The sequence below is a fragment of the Xiphias gladius genome, chromosome 2 (assembly GCF_016859285.1).
Source record: "Xiphias gladius isolate SHS-SW01 ecotype Sanya breed wild chromosome 2, ASM1685928v1, whole genome shotgun sequence".
Classification (NCBI taxonomy): Eukaryota; Metazoa; Chordata; class Actinopteri; order Istiophoriformes; family Xiphiidae; genus Xiphias; species Xiphias gladius.
This window is the reverse complement of record NC_053401.1, coordinates 15,082,919-15,098,376: the sequence shown is the minus strand read 5'-3', so window position 1 is coordinate 15,098,376 and position 15,458 is coordinate 15,082,919.

The window sequence follows — 15,458 nt, the reverse complement described above, 5'->3', positions numbered from 1 at the left end:
ATTAATAAGTTCTGGGAAATTCTTCTACACAATTATCAAGAGATTCATGAAGTCTGTTTTCTACCAGGAATTGCACTCTCCATACCCCATGGCACAAAGTATAATTGTTTGGAGTATTGAAAGCTGTGGAACATTACAGTATGAACACCCTAAATAAATAAGGTACCCGATTATTTTCTTATGAATCTGTCAGGGGCTTTATAGCACCAGGCCTCAAGTGCCTCTGGTCTTTTCCTGTGTGTAGTGTAATGTATAAGAGCTCAGCGGGCCCTGGCAGAGCAATGCTATTTTGAAACTGTCAGTGTCTACTCCATGCCAAGCAGCCACAAGACCCCCCCACCCCAGAAAACATTCTCTCTGGAACCCCAGATGGCTGCCAGTTTCTCAGACAGCCCACCGCTGACCCCTTCAGGCCAGGAAACTGTCGTCCAGCCAAGGAGCCAAAGAGCCCAGGGGCCTTGATTTTCCCCCCCAGACTCTAAGATGGTTATGTTGGCTACTTATTCAGGCCCGGGAAAGAAAGGCAGAGAGCCACTGAAAGAGAGTGTTGAAGGGAGAAAGAGAGAGAGCTCGAGTTTTGCATGTTTAATTTGATTGCCTCGTCACTTCACTTTGCTCCAAGATTAAAGAGCCCACTTACTCCTCTCTTTGCTTTGGACCTTTTTTTAAACATGACAAGGATTTCCCCAGTATACATGCTCTCCAGACGGCAATACAGACGCCACAAGCTATGTAGCAGACAGCCATGTGTCCTGACAGTTGACTTTGAATTAGAGTTGAGATTAACTTGATTTCACCAGCTTTGTTTTATCTGTTGCAAAGAGGTTGCAAAAGGTTGCGTGAAAGACAAACTGCCCTCTTGGCTGTCGTCACATATTTGTCCTCCTCTGCTTTTATGTCCCCTGTTGTTGTGACCAAATATGACCAGCTGGCTCCGTCTCCCTGCCTCTGGGCGCTGTATGGAATTGTTAAGACTTTTCAATTGGGACAAATCCAGGACAATCCAGCCTGAGTGTGGTTGGGTGAGGGAGAAAAACACACGGGAAGGAGAGACAGGAAGAGACGTGATAGCAGAGGGATTGTCGGTTTAAAGTTTCAACTTCAGACAGCTGTTGTATCACGAGGGTCAGAGGGATTTCCTGGATGGAGGTGTGCTAATGGCTCGGTGTTAATATGAATTCATAGACAACCCATTAGTGCCATCCGCTAACCCATCTCCACCTCTTCCTCAGTTCCGCCATAATGGCCCTGGCTCAGGCCGCTAGTCTGCATGTAGCGGATATAGCATGGATTTATTCTGATGTTCAGAGGGATTACACCCTCAGTGAGCTGTGTATTATGAGAAGATTTAGGACCATAACTCCTGAAGATAAGGGGGGATTGGGGCGATTGTTTAAACGGCATGTGTTAGCCATCATCACTGTGACACAAGGTCGACAGTATGTGTGTGTGTGTGTGTGTATATGTGTGTGTGTGTGTGTGTGTGTGTGTGTGTGTGTGTGTGTGTGTGTGTGTGTGTGAGAGAGAGAGAGAGAGAGAGAGATTCAGGACAATAAAATGTTCAGAGCAGCAATGTTCATTGAAATTCCAATCCAATCTCATTCACAATACAAAACACTATTCTGAGATGGTTTAAATGAATTCAAATGAATGCTTTATGTAACTGAAATGCTTTTTGGATAATGAAAAGCTTTTGGTTGCATTCATCAAAAAGGAAATTCCAATGAATATGCACAATCAATGGAATTTCTTTTCACATCATCACTTTGGTAGTTTTGTTCCAACCATTTTTTCAAAGAAAAATGATTACAAAATAATACAGTACAGTAAAAAACAAATTATGATTCTTTTTTAGATAAAAAATAAGTTTGAAAGATTGGTAATGCTTTTTCACAATGGATCTGTGGAACTTTAGCATTTCTGAGCATTACTGAGTTGCAGATTTTGAACAAAGACGCATGAAAATTTGAGTCTGACCCAGTCTCACCCAAATCTGTCTGAATCCATGTCACTTTCACTTTCAAGTTATATAACAAAAGCAAAAAAAAAACGAACAAAAACAAATGTTTTGAGAAAACTGCAAACCCAAAGTGACACATCCAGTCTTGCTGATAACCTGTTGCGTCCTGGACATAAATTTGGAGCTCCAACATGCTGCTGCTCGATGGATGTGTGAGCTCTGGTATTGTGGTCAGAACACAATGTAGCCTAGCAGCACTGTGGTGAGGCTCTTTACAAGGCCTCAGGGACAAGTAAGAGAGCACACTGACAAAATAACAAAGCTCCATAAACACTGTCAGAGAGCTTGACTTCAGCAGAGGACACCCAGCACACTGAGCCAAGGACTGGAGGTCTGTGGGGTAACTTCACTTGACAACTGTGAAGTCCCACGCTGACACAGCAGAGCTCTTTATTCTGGTATTAGTCTGTGACACTGATATCAATGATTGTTTTGGTGTTGAAAGTTGCATTAAAAATATTTTATGTGAAAATACACCAACAGCATTGCTTCCCCACTCACCTTGTTTACCAAATTCAGTTACTGTTATTGTTGGGAAATTCTCAACTGATATTGGACGTTATGAATCAGAGCTTACTGTACAATTTTAAAACTGATCCCCTAACCAACAGCAAGTTTTACAAATCAGAATTTATTTCATTATAGAGCTAAACATGTAGATTATCATTATGCTGTGAAGAGTAGCCTGTATGTTGGACAGAACAGGTATATTTTACAGAGAATTCTAGGTAATCTGTAAAGGCACTTAATGCATCTCCTGTATTCATCACCAGTGTCGGCAAAAAGTATAATTGCTGCATATACTGTAAAGCTGCTCTTGGACAAATTTGCACTTTGGTGGCCCCAAATGAAAGCAGGAGATTTTTTTATTTTTTTATTTTAAGTACCCATTTCTCAGAACTAAATTTCTAATGTGGTCAAAAGAACAAGAAACATCTGGGAAACTTTTAAAATCTAAAATAATTTAATTCTTTGTGTAAACCTTGGGATAGTCAGGGATGCCCATAAGAAAGTTTATGCTGTTTTCCTTAGAAAGGATTATTAAAATACTTCTCTGCAATTTGTTTAAAAATGTCCATATAGTTTTAGGCACAACCAGTGCTTCTTAAATGGCTGTGAGATGTTGCATACATTCTAAAGGTGTCACCATGTCATTTGGGCAAACAGGTAGCGTACCCATTCTACATACAGTGGAGCTGTTTCCATCAAAAGAAAATTAAACATATCTTCTCCATTGTGAGGATTTGTGGCTTCTTTCTGTCATTGTAAAGTAAATATCATTGGGTTTTGGACTGTTGTTAAGACAAAACAAGACATTTAAAGATGTCACTTTGGACATTTTTTCACCATGTTTTGACATTTCATAGATCAAACAATTAAATGATAAGAAGATAATCATCAGATTATTTGGTTGTAAAAGTTAGCTGCAACCCTAACATACAGTACCAAAAAACAAACAAAATGTCGTAATGTCGTTAGAAGTAACATTAAAGTATTCTGATGATTTTGCTCCATGTTGCCATCTTACAGTTTTCAGTCCTAAACCAATGATTGGAGCAAACTTGTAAGATATACCTTAAACAAAGGTTTTTTAAATTGTAACTATAAGCGGTTACTTTAAATTTAATATTGCTTAATGGTTTAGTAATAAGCCATTAATAAGTTGAGTTCAGCAGAGATGTGGAAAATTATATTTTTAAATACTTCTGTAACTCTAATCATATAGCACTGAGTTCTAAATCAATTGCCTTTATGAGTTTCTCCCATTTTATAGAAAGCTTGTAATTCTTTTATAAAACATTTATTAATGCTTTGTAAATCAGTAATAAACTATTAGTATGAACAACTTTAAGGTTGCCAGATTGTAAAACATAACTTTGCTCAGTGTATACCCTCCTCCGGAATAATATGTATCTTAACTAGCTCATACAGTATTGTGCTAAGCTATCAATTTAAAGAGAGAAGTAACTCGACTCTAAAATGTTCCAATAAATAAACGTTACTGTACAAGAGGACAGCTCTTTCTGCACGTGTGTGTGTACTCATAAAGTGTGTGTTGCCAGATCTAAAGCCTACATTCAGACAGCGACAGACAGACATTATGTAGCTGTGTCACACACACACACAGGAAGAGAGGAGCAGGGAGCGAACGGACATCTCTACTTGTTATTCAGCTTACGGATTATATTCTGTTTAAATGACATCTCTTCAGCTCTGCAAAAACAACTTTAATTCCCCTTTTTTTTATCATGTAACATATTTCATCAAAGTTCTTCCAAAAATAAATGCAGTAACAATGAACATATTGAGAGGCCTTGCAGAAATTGAGCTGGATGTCCACCAGTGGACGGGAAGTCATCTAATCCTCTCTAGCCAGAGTTCAGAGGTTAACTTCCCGCTTTTGATGTTGAAGAGGAAAAGTTGAGAGATGAAAAATATTATTGTCTCATCAAATTTTGTTTTGGTGTTTTTATGTGACAATTGTTTGCTTTCAGTTTTGCTTTTTTTCCCTCTCTCTCAAATATACACACACACAGAAATGCCCCAGACTGGTGTAATTGGTGTGTAGGGATGGTTGCTGCAAATAACTGTAATTACCAGAAATGACTTGTTGCATGAAAACAGTCACGCGTGTCATTTTATGTTTGAATGCAGCAGTCAGATGTCAGTGGAACTTTGGGTAACAGCACTTTGCAACTCATTTTTAACACATTAAAGCTCATTGTTTTCAGTCACGCTGCGGTTCCCACTGAACTCTTCACATGCTGGTGTGAAATGAACTTCTGAGTGATTTTACTGCTGCAAAGCTAGTGGAAAGAGGGGTCAGCAACCCCTATGATAATCATAATGCAAAAAACACGCAAGCATACGGATACACATAACAATCAGAAACGCGGAGGACAACAAGCGTGCACGCAAAAGCACGTGTCAACAGAGAAGCGTAAACACACACACAACTCAGTCATCGTTTCAGTCATGCCCTTTGAAGTTCTCAAATATCATGACGCATTTACAATCTAATTATGTGCATTTCTCCTTTTTTTCCCTCTCTTTTACTCTTTCTGTTCTCCCCCCTCTGATCCCTGCTGTGAATTGAGGGGTAGAAAAAAAATTCAGACAACAACCAGGAGCGAGTGAAAGCATGAAGATGAGACCGCACAGAGAAACAAACACAGGGAGGGAGGGATGTAGGAAGAGGAAGAGGCGGATGTGTGTTGACAGTTTGTATGTCCGCCACACTTTGGGTCATTAAGAAAGAGATGCCCATACACCCCGTTCTGGGAGGCTGATCTGGAAGCTGCAGGGACGCTTGAACCAGAGCCAGGACTCATCACCCAGGCCAAACCTGTCCACCAAACCCCACCAGGGTGAGGGTGAGCTGGGATCTGAAGCCTCTAGATGTTGCTTAAAGCTCCATGGAAATGGCTGGGGGTGTTTCATCAGTGTTTAAATTTGAGTATGTGAATTTATGTGCAAATAAAAAAGCAGCTCCAGGCTGTAGGGCCTCTCCAGCCATGTATGTCTTCTTGGTAAATAAATCTAAAACTGTCTTTTCACCAAGAGCCATAAAGATACATTAAATCAAAGACAAACTCTCACTCAGAGGGAACAAATTAATAAAAGGCAATCTGGGGAACAAGCTGTAAGTGTTGTGTGTTAGGAATACTGCTCCTGTGTGTGAATGTGTGTATGCTGTCGCTGTTCAAACAGTTTGAAGTGATACAGTTTTATTTGCAATGGTATGTGTGTGTCAGTGTAACAAGAACATAATCTATAGGAGGGTGCAAGGTGTGTGTCTGTGTATGTGGGCGGGCGATGGTTTGTGCCTAGAGTTTGTGTGTTTTGTCTGTGTTTTTGTTTTTGTGTGTGTGTGTGTTTTGGTTTTGTTTTGTTTTTTCTTTTTTTCTGTGAATGCTAAGAGGGGAAAGAAAATACATTTAAAGAATGTGTATGTGTATTGGTGTGTATAGGGGAGGATCATGTGTGTTGGATCTTTCCCTATTTCTGCACAGTGCTCGTTTCTTCCCTGAATCCACCCTCCGCAAATCTTGGTGGTGGCAGCGGCAGCAGTGACATTTAGGAGCAATTTTGAAGTGCACCAGTAAAGGTTGTCAAGGGATTAATCTCATCTCACGCTGGGGTGCAGAAAAAAACGGCTTCCTCCAAGAATTAAACACAATTTGCCCATCAAGACAAGTCTTTCAGGATGGGAGACAAGCATAAATAATATCTCCTCGGTCCAGATTCGCTAATTTACAAGCTTAGCATCTCCAAATGTTATTAGTGGGAATGACGAGGTTACCAGAAGGCGCTGTAGGGAATGATTTGTTATCCGGGCAAGCAGCAGCTGCAGCAAAAAGCGAATGTTGGAGTGCTTGGATAGAAAGAGAGACATACCTGACACCCACTACCTCCTTCCCCTCTCCTTCTCCTCCCCCTCCACTGCCACTACGACACCCAGGACTGCACACACCTCAGGCTGGCAGATAGTGAACTTGGCATCTCTCAAGCTAATGTTCTTTTCCACTCCTCACATTCTCATTTGCTTTCAGTCTCCCCTTTCTCCCTCTCTCTTATTGCTGTTTATTCTCTGTTTTCCCTCGGTTTCTCTCCCTCTCTCCCTCTATATCACTCTTTCTCTCCCACTTGCTCTTGAGGCTCGAAACATCAAATAGAACATTTGGGCAACCGTTGTCATCTTGGCAAGTGTTGAAGTAGCTCTTGTCTGCAATAAAAAAGAGAGAAGGAAGTTATTTTTTTTAGACATTCAGCTGCTCTCAACATATCAGTCAAAGCGAATACAGATGTCTCTATGCTTCGTCCAAAAATATGTTCGTCTCTTCTAAAGATCTGTATCAGCATCTTTGCTTGTTCACCGTCAATCATGAGCCGTGAGTTTTCTGGCCAAGTTGAGCAGAATTTTCCATGATTAACTTTGTAAATAACCAGGTGCCTCCTGAATTTAGATGCTGCGCCTTTTCTAAGCTGACAAGAAGCTCACACCGTCAATCTGACGTTGCTTTTGTGTGCGATGGATCACTTGCTCTGTGTGTACCTTTGTGCATACATGTAGGTTTGCATGTGTGAGTGTGTGTGTTTAAGGGAGAGTATTTTGATCTGTGCTGGCTGTTTATCTTGCTGAAACAGGAGTCTCCTGTCACTCCAGCCCCCTTCTGATCCTGACAGATGAGTTCAACCCCAGCCTGCAGCCTCCAGAGGGAAGAGAGGAGAGGAGAGAGAAAGGAAAAGGAGATGGGGGTTGGAGAATAAAACAGATAGATACAGGAAAAATGGAAACAGGAGAGAAAGTGAGTGAAAAAAAGAAACACACATAAAGATGGAGAAAGGGAAGAGGACAGACAGAAAGGTAGAGGAGTGGAGGAGAAAAGAGAGGGCGCTTAGCTTCACCTGCCAGTCTGTGTTAGCCGAGATGAGCCAGAGTTCCCTGCCTCTGGAAGCTTAGTGTCAAAGGTGGGACTACAGGGCTATGTCTGACATGTGTGAGCGTGTACTGTATATGTGTGTGTGTGTGTGTGTGTGTGTGTGTGTGTGTGTGTGTGTGTGTGTGTGTGTGTGTGTGTGTGTGTGTGTGTGTGTGTGTGTGTGTGTGTGTGTGTCTCAATGCCCAGTAGGGGTTCCCCCACAAGTTCCCACTTCTCGCCTCTCTGTCACTCCTCACATCACTTCTCCCTCCTGCCATCACTCAGGGTTGAGGGGTTGAGGGATGTGTGTATGTATGTTGACGCTAGTGTGGATGGGTAATGTGGCATCTCCTGAGACAACAAAAAAAGAGGACCCTGATCTCTGCTAGACTAATTGGATAATACCTCGATGTCTAGTTTTTGACAATATTTCATTATTTTAAACTACGTTTTAACATTCTGGGCCATTTTTTTTTGGAGAAATTGGAATTTCTGGAGTTAAAATTAGTTAACATTAAATAAAAACTGTTTACCATTATTTACCATTACCACCATTATTTGAAGAAAAACACAGCAAGGGTAAGTTTAAATCTGCTGCACTTCAGCTGTACTGATCAGCTAACCAAGAGTTTCTAAGTTATGAAATATTATATACACGTATAATATTTTATATCAGACCACCAGGGATTACTAGTCCTTTTTACACAAGTGTGGGAGAAAGGGAAAAATAAAAACAGAATGTGTTTCAAATTTTCCACCCAGGCATCTACCTCATTCCATCAATAAACGTGAGCCTCATCATCACCATATTTTGTCAATTTTGATATGATTGGTCAGATGTCAGAAAGCTTTGTAACCGCTAGTGGAACACATTTAAAAACACCTCAGCTCAATCATTTAAATATCCCTCCTAATTCGTACCTTAATATGCTACATCATGTTTGTCATTTTGGTTACTAAGGAAAACAGTAACTGGATGTTCTACATTAGTTACACATTAGTCAAAACACTTTGGATTTACATTCAATCCACCATTAGACAACATGACTTAAATTTTAATCTTGCAGTTCTAAAAACAGACTCAAATTTAATATACAAAATCCATTTGAAAACTTTCAGCTACTTGGGGGCAGCAGATACAACACAACACTGACATATCGTATTTTAAGTCGATAGGGTGAATAATGTTTTCACTGAAAACAGCTGCCTGCGTGGTATAGAGACTTGATTTTAAATTCACTCTTGGGCTGTTTTTTCTTTCTGAAAAAACATAGAGGATAAAAATACTCTGATATAAACAAGAATTCACTAAAGCACGTGCTAGAATTTGACGTCAATTTGATTTTACCAAAAGTTAAGCAATTAATGTAAATTTTCAAAAATCGATGTCGTCCTAACTATTTCTCGCTTACCTTCCTTAAGGACTGTTCACAGCACAACTTAAAACAGTGAAATTTCAAAATAAAATCAATTCATTCATTCACTGGAATCTCTGCCATCAGTGAATGTGCTCATGGGGGGAAAAGTAAATCCGTGCAATTGTTTTGCCAATAGTGAGCTGTCTTGACAATGTTGACTTTTAATAAACTATCATAGCTTATTAGCTGTGTCACACTATCCACTTTTATTTAACCTCCTCTCACAGAGTACAAACTGCTCCACTAAATAAAAAATAGTTTGCAAGACAGGAGTTGATGGTACGAAAACATTGTTTGAATAAACTTTGTGAATTTATTGTCCAATTAGCACCCAAGGCTAACTAGCTTGCTAACAGACCATTGGCAAGCTTGCTAGGTTGGAGAGCTTTGATCCCCTTTCAATAACACTTTTTATTGAATGAAATGATGTACAAACCTGAGAACAAAATGCCAGGGGGAGTAAATGGACCAGAACAGAAATCACCAAAAGAAGTTTGGAAAGCTATTGTGACTGATGAGCACTAGCATGTCTCCAGCTGGCTTGTGTGTTAGCAGGTAGCTTCTTAGTTTACCAACTAGCCCAGCGAGTATCACTACGTCACCAAGGGTCTTCACATATTTTACTAAGAAATGTTGATGAATTTGTCTGTGCCACTTCCAGGAGTGACAGGGCCTTTGTCCTTATATTTGCCTTTCAGTTTGTTAAAGTTGTGACATGTGACCTACCAATGACCAACCATTTGTTGAAATTTCAACAGTTTTGAGCTTTTGGGAAATAGTATTCATAAAGTGTTGACATTTCAACAATTTTGAGCTTTTGGAAATAGTATTCATAAAGTCTGCTAAACACAGAAATATCAAGACCAATGAAGTGAGCAACTGTTGAGGCAAGCAAGGTTATGTCTCAAAACTGGATATTAAGTCATTTGCATTATTACAAATATAAATGGGATTTTGAATGATGTTTTTACTTCTGTAACAGAACTGGGAAGTTCCAGTTTAACCGTTGCTTCCTATTCACATACAGAAAAAACAAAAACACACACAAACATTTTGATGTGAAATTATCTCGTGTTGTCGTGTACTTGTGCACACTTTAACTTCTCTTTCCATTTTGGAAGGAAACAGTTTATTAAATCTTCACTAACATTACGATGGGAGTGTGTACTCAGTTGAAAGCCAATAGGTTACATGATAGTACTTTACTTTAAGTATCCTATTAAGTATTTATAAATAGCATACAAATATTTAATAAATGGTTTCTATCACACTATAATGTAGTTATATACTGCATTATAAATAGTGAGAAGTATAAAATAAAGTGTTACCGGTTGTATTATGTACTGATTTGTGTTGTGCTGATAGCACAACATACCAGTGCATGTTTTGTATTTTTTGGTTTTACTTTTGTTTATCACCCCACCACACCTCTTCTGTACCTTTGTTATTGCTCTTGGACCCCCAGTGGAACCCTATTACTCCCCCACCACCACCTGCCCCTCGGACTGATGTCTTGCCCCTCTGACAACCCCCCACAAGCTTTCCAAATCATTTCATACCTCTGCCGGTTCCCACCCACACAGGCATCTTCCTCGCACGCTTCCCTCCGCCAAGTCACAGGAGGCCGCCGCCGATGCCTGAGGCTCCACAAGGCTCTATCTCCCTCGTGCACACACACAGACACACCCCAGCCATCACCACCTCAGCAGCACCAGGCCATCTGTAGAGTCTCAGTATGCGGGTGCGGCAAGCCAGAGTCACCTTGCTGTTACACAACTACTTTTACAACCTTTCATACATGCTCCACATGCACACTTTCAATTAGCTACACAGTCAGCAACAATGTCTGCCTTTGTTTGTGTATTTGTGGGAAGGTAGGAGGCTTTTTCTGCATGTGTGTAGGTGTAAAAGTGGGTTTATGCGTCTGAAGGAGATACTGTAGCAGGAGCGCGCAAACATAGGGGGGCAATATGATTTCAGCCTGTCAATTGAACTGGTGTAATTGGGAGCATGACCGACAGCGTAGCGGCTAGAACACTGTATGTCAGACCAACTGCTTTTAGAGCCATTTCTCCTTTCTCTCTTGTTCACAGACACATGCACCCTTTGATCTCTCCCCGTTGCTTTACATTGCCCATTCTCACCTTCCACCCCTCCATTGACGTGTCTCTCCTGAATGGGATGGAAGCTCATTCTTTTCACAGTATCCACAACATCCTGCCGAGACTCAGCCAAGAGGCCTTAAAGAATGTACTGTATGTGCAAGGGTTGGACCTCTCACCCTGACCCGACCTTCACTGAACAGCAGGTCTTGTAATGGCTTCTAAGCACAATATGAAGTTTCTCCCACTCCGCAACGCAGACAGACCTTGACATCAACCCCTTGTTGTATCTGGCATTGCAAAATCGGAGCAGTAAAAGCAGAATAGTTTTCATCGAAAAGAACGCTATGACGAAAGATGTTCCTTGCCAAATAGGCCAAATTGTCAGAAAACACCCCTCATACAAGGTGTTTTTCACATTATCACATTCTGTTATTTTAATAGAGTGCTCCCTTCTGGAAAATTGGCAATAATGCTACCGGCCTGTAAAAATTGGACCTTTTGGAGAGGTAGCTTTGCCACTTAGATACAGTGCCCCTGAGTGTTTTTCTCTTTTTCTTTTTCTTTTCTTCTCACTTGTTTACCTTAAATGCCTCTCTTTCAAACTAAAAATCTACAAGTTTTTGTGTGTTATTTTCTTTATCTCCTCTCTCTTTCTGTTTCTCTTTTTTTCAAATCTGTGACAGATAGAAAGAGGACTACAGGGCCAAAGAGTGGAGGCTGGGAAAATCTCACCACACTTTTAATGACTTTTAATGAGATTCATAAAACATGCAGAAACTTGCAGAAAAAGGGAGAGTGAGAGAAGGAGAGAGAGGAAGAAACAGGGAAGGAGTGAGAGCGAGAGACAGAGAGAAAGCAGCACCGCCCGCCACCAAGCTGACAGCGAGCAGGCTTGACATTTGGCCTCTCATAATTAGGGAAGTGCCAGATTCCGTCCCACTAAATCTCAGCTCAAAATCATTATTCTCGACGGTGTTGACTTCGCAATGTCCAACCCGCTTAAGCCCTCATCGGTGCTTCCACAATCCCCCACCCAGCCCCCGCACCGCACCCCTTCTCCCCTGTAAATATCGCAGCCAAAATTACATTACAGTTTTGCGCTTGCCTCCCCCTTAATTGCTTGCCCTCCAAACACAATCTGCTTTGGCAATACATAAGATGGTATGTGAGTTAACAGCGACAGTGAGTTGGCAGCAAGGCAGCTCAGCGGCGGTCTGTGAAAAAAGGGAGCACTAAGACGAAGAGATAAAGTGTGGAGGAGAGCTGGAGAGGAGCTGATCACACACAGACAAGCTGGGGAGCAGCAGACAGATGCCATGAGAGCACAACAGTCATCCACACAAGCAGGATGGAGGGATGGAAGGCAGAGCAGAAGAAGGAGAGTGAGGCCAGGATGGAGAGAGATGGAGGAAGAGAGAGGCACAGGAAGAAAGTAGTGGGAGAAGGGAAGGAGAGCAAAAGGGAAAAGGGTGGAAAGCAGTAGAGGAGGCTACTGTAACATAGGGAAATGTAACGAAAAAAGTGAAAGGGAGGTGTAAGGGAGCAGATCAGGTGTGAGTGGAAGTGAAGAATGGGATGAAGGGAGGGAGACGAAGGAATGAAAAAAGAGAAGGAGAAACTTTAAGAATTTTAAAATAAGGAGAGGAGTAGTAAAGGAAAGTACAGAGTATCCAATGGACAAGCAGCACATACATCATGACACTGTGTTGTCTGTGTAAACTTTATGTATATACCATTAGTATACTGACATTAAATAAAGAAATCACTATTCCGCTTAAAAAGAGTAGAATAAAATATACAAAAATGTGAGGAGGGAATGACTCCTCCACCTCCTAAAAATACTGGGGTTGGGAGGAATCATGTTTTTCTTTTTAGGCACTGCCCTATTTGTGCATGTCCATACTACGTTTGGTTTATAGCTTTAGTAGTTCCAGTATAGTTTTGCTTTGTGCCTTATATGTTCTTATAAGATCAACCCAGTGTGGTGTCCTTATCAGGTTTAGGTAAATATGTTTCAATACTTGTTTTTTTCTTCAATATTCTCAGTTTCATTGCCTGTTATCTCTCTAAATATTGCATATTGTTATATACTTTTAATAAGATGATTTATAGCTAAATGCAAAAACAATACAAACTTTATAAAAGAAAAGAAAAAACAAAGACTTTACAAACGCATATATATCTGTTCTTTTGCTAAATTAAACAAGTTCCCCAGTATGCAATATACACCAGTCTGAATGTTCTAAATCAATTAAATCAACCAATTTAAATCAAATCAATTAAAATAAAAGCTAAGAAAAGCAATACAGTATTTCACTGAAATCCAAACAATAAAATAAAACGATAAACATCACCATTCATCAGCTTTTGAAGACAACACAGAACTTTACGTCCTTTGCTGTTTGACCTCTCATTAACCAATGTGATCCTAAGGATATCTCACACAGGGATTCAATGAGGACTTTTTCTGTAATATCAATAGGTAGAAAATAGGTAAATAAATGGAAGCAAAGAAAAAGACAGGAGCATGCAACCTCACTATCTAATACAGTCTGTCTATTATAACAGTAATGATATTTCCATAATGTGAACTGTAACTCTTGTGTAATATTTTCCTACCACTCATACGTGTAAGAAGGACGAGAATGAAGCTGTGGCTGTTATTGACCCTAACCTTTATTTTGAAGGGTTGAACCAAGTGAAGTTTGCCTCAAATACGCAGTACATGAGGTAAAAGTACTATTCTACGAATCTGTTGTGGTGCATCATTCTCTTAAATCCAGATGATCCAGTCAGTGTCGTCTTTAAAAAAAACTGTACCATGATTTATTTTAAGCCTTTGCAGTCAATCACGTACCAGAATAAAAACAACACTTTTCAAATGTGCTATAACCTCAAGCTTATACCACCCAGCATGAACCATCATCTCATTGACCACAAAAACTATTGCCACAAATTCTTTTTCCCCACTTTAAGTGAAGTTTAGACAAAGTTCCCTCCTTTTCCTTTCACTTGGTGGCTTGTGTCTTGCAGAAGGAGCCCATCACAAAGCGTCAGCTAATCCGGGAGATGGCAAAGAGGGGACATGGGTTTGACAGGGGCTCGCTTACTCCATAAGCCTGCCATTAACGCTAATCCTTATGGATGACGAGCAGAGAAGGGGCAGTGGTGAGCGGGGAGGGACAAGACAGCCTGTAAATATCAATAACAAATAGGAGATGTGGTGGTATTAGCCCCCTCCACCCAGTTCCACTGCCACCGCCACCACACCCTCATCCCAGCCCAGTTTGGCCCCCATGTCTTTATCCTTTATCTTGCAGGGATTGGGCTGAAGTTAATCTCTCCAGCCGTTATGACAGTCAATTAGCAGAGAAGAATCTAGATGGACTCAAAATGCTTGAAAGTGAATGTATGGGGGTTCATGGGGTACGTTTGTGTGTGTGTGGGTGTGTGTCAGTGAGTTTGGTATTGAGTGGTTTGTGTGTGTCTGTGGAGAGATGTTCCACAATGAAGACTATCTCTCTGTCCGCCCCCTGGAGAGCAGATGGGATATGAGCCTGCCAATGAGACAAGAAGAAAGAGTGGTGTGTGTGTATGTGTATAAAAGTGTGTGTCAGTCATGCATATGCGCGCACACATGCATAAGGGCATTTGTGTGTGTGTGTGTGTGTGTGTGTGTGTGTGTGTGTGTGTGTGTGTGTGTGTGTGTGTGTGTGTGTGTGTGTGTGTGTGTGTGTGCGTGTGTGGCTTTTTTCTGTACATTCAGCAACAGTGTCTTACCACTGTCTTCCTATATTTCCACAGTTGTACAGTTCTTACAGAGACAGCCTGGTGATTTGATGAGAGTACATTTACTTAAACGGCTGCCTTGTGATAATGTGACACCTATGGACATGACTCACAGGAGTAAAAAACACAGACATTACAAAGATCATAACTTAGGTTTTTCACAATGTACTACAAGAGGTTTTTTTTTTTCCATAGAGTTTTTCTTTTTCCTCATAGATGTGCTGCTTCAGGAAACCATTAATGTTTTAAAAGTTTGGGTCATTGGTCAGCTCTGACGATACAAAAACAGTGTTGTTTAATCATCATTTTTAAAATGCTGTTAATCAGGTAATATATAATGTAAAGCATCATGAGCCATCATACAGTTCCAGGTAATTGAGCTGAATTCAGCACACCAAACACTCCCTTCAAAACAGGAAAAATGATTCCTTAAAACAGTCATATTTTCTATGACATTTTGTGTAAGTTAAACTACTTCTTCAACCTTCCAGATTTGGCTGTGAATTTAAGATGCAGTTGAGTGTTCCTTTTTCCCACACTTTTGAGGTAATATCATGATCAATAGCAGCAGAGTGAATGATCTAACAGTAACAGATGGATGATTTTAGTGTCTGTGTTCTCATTATTTAGCAGATTAGTTTGCCAACAGGGCTGACTCTTAAAAACAATGTGCACACTTTAAATTAAACCCTTTTAATTTGAT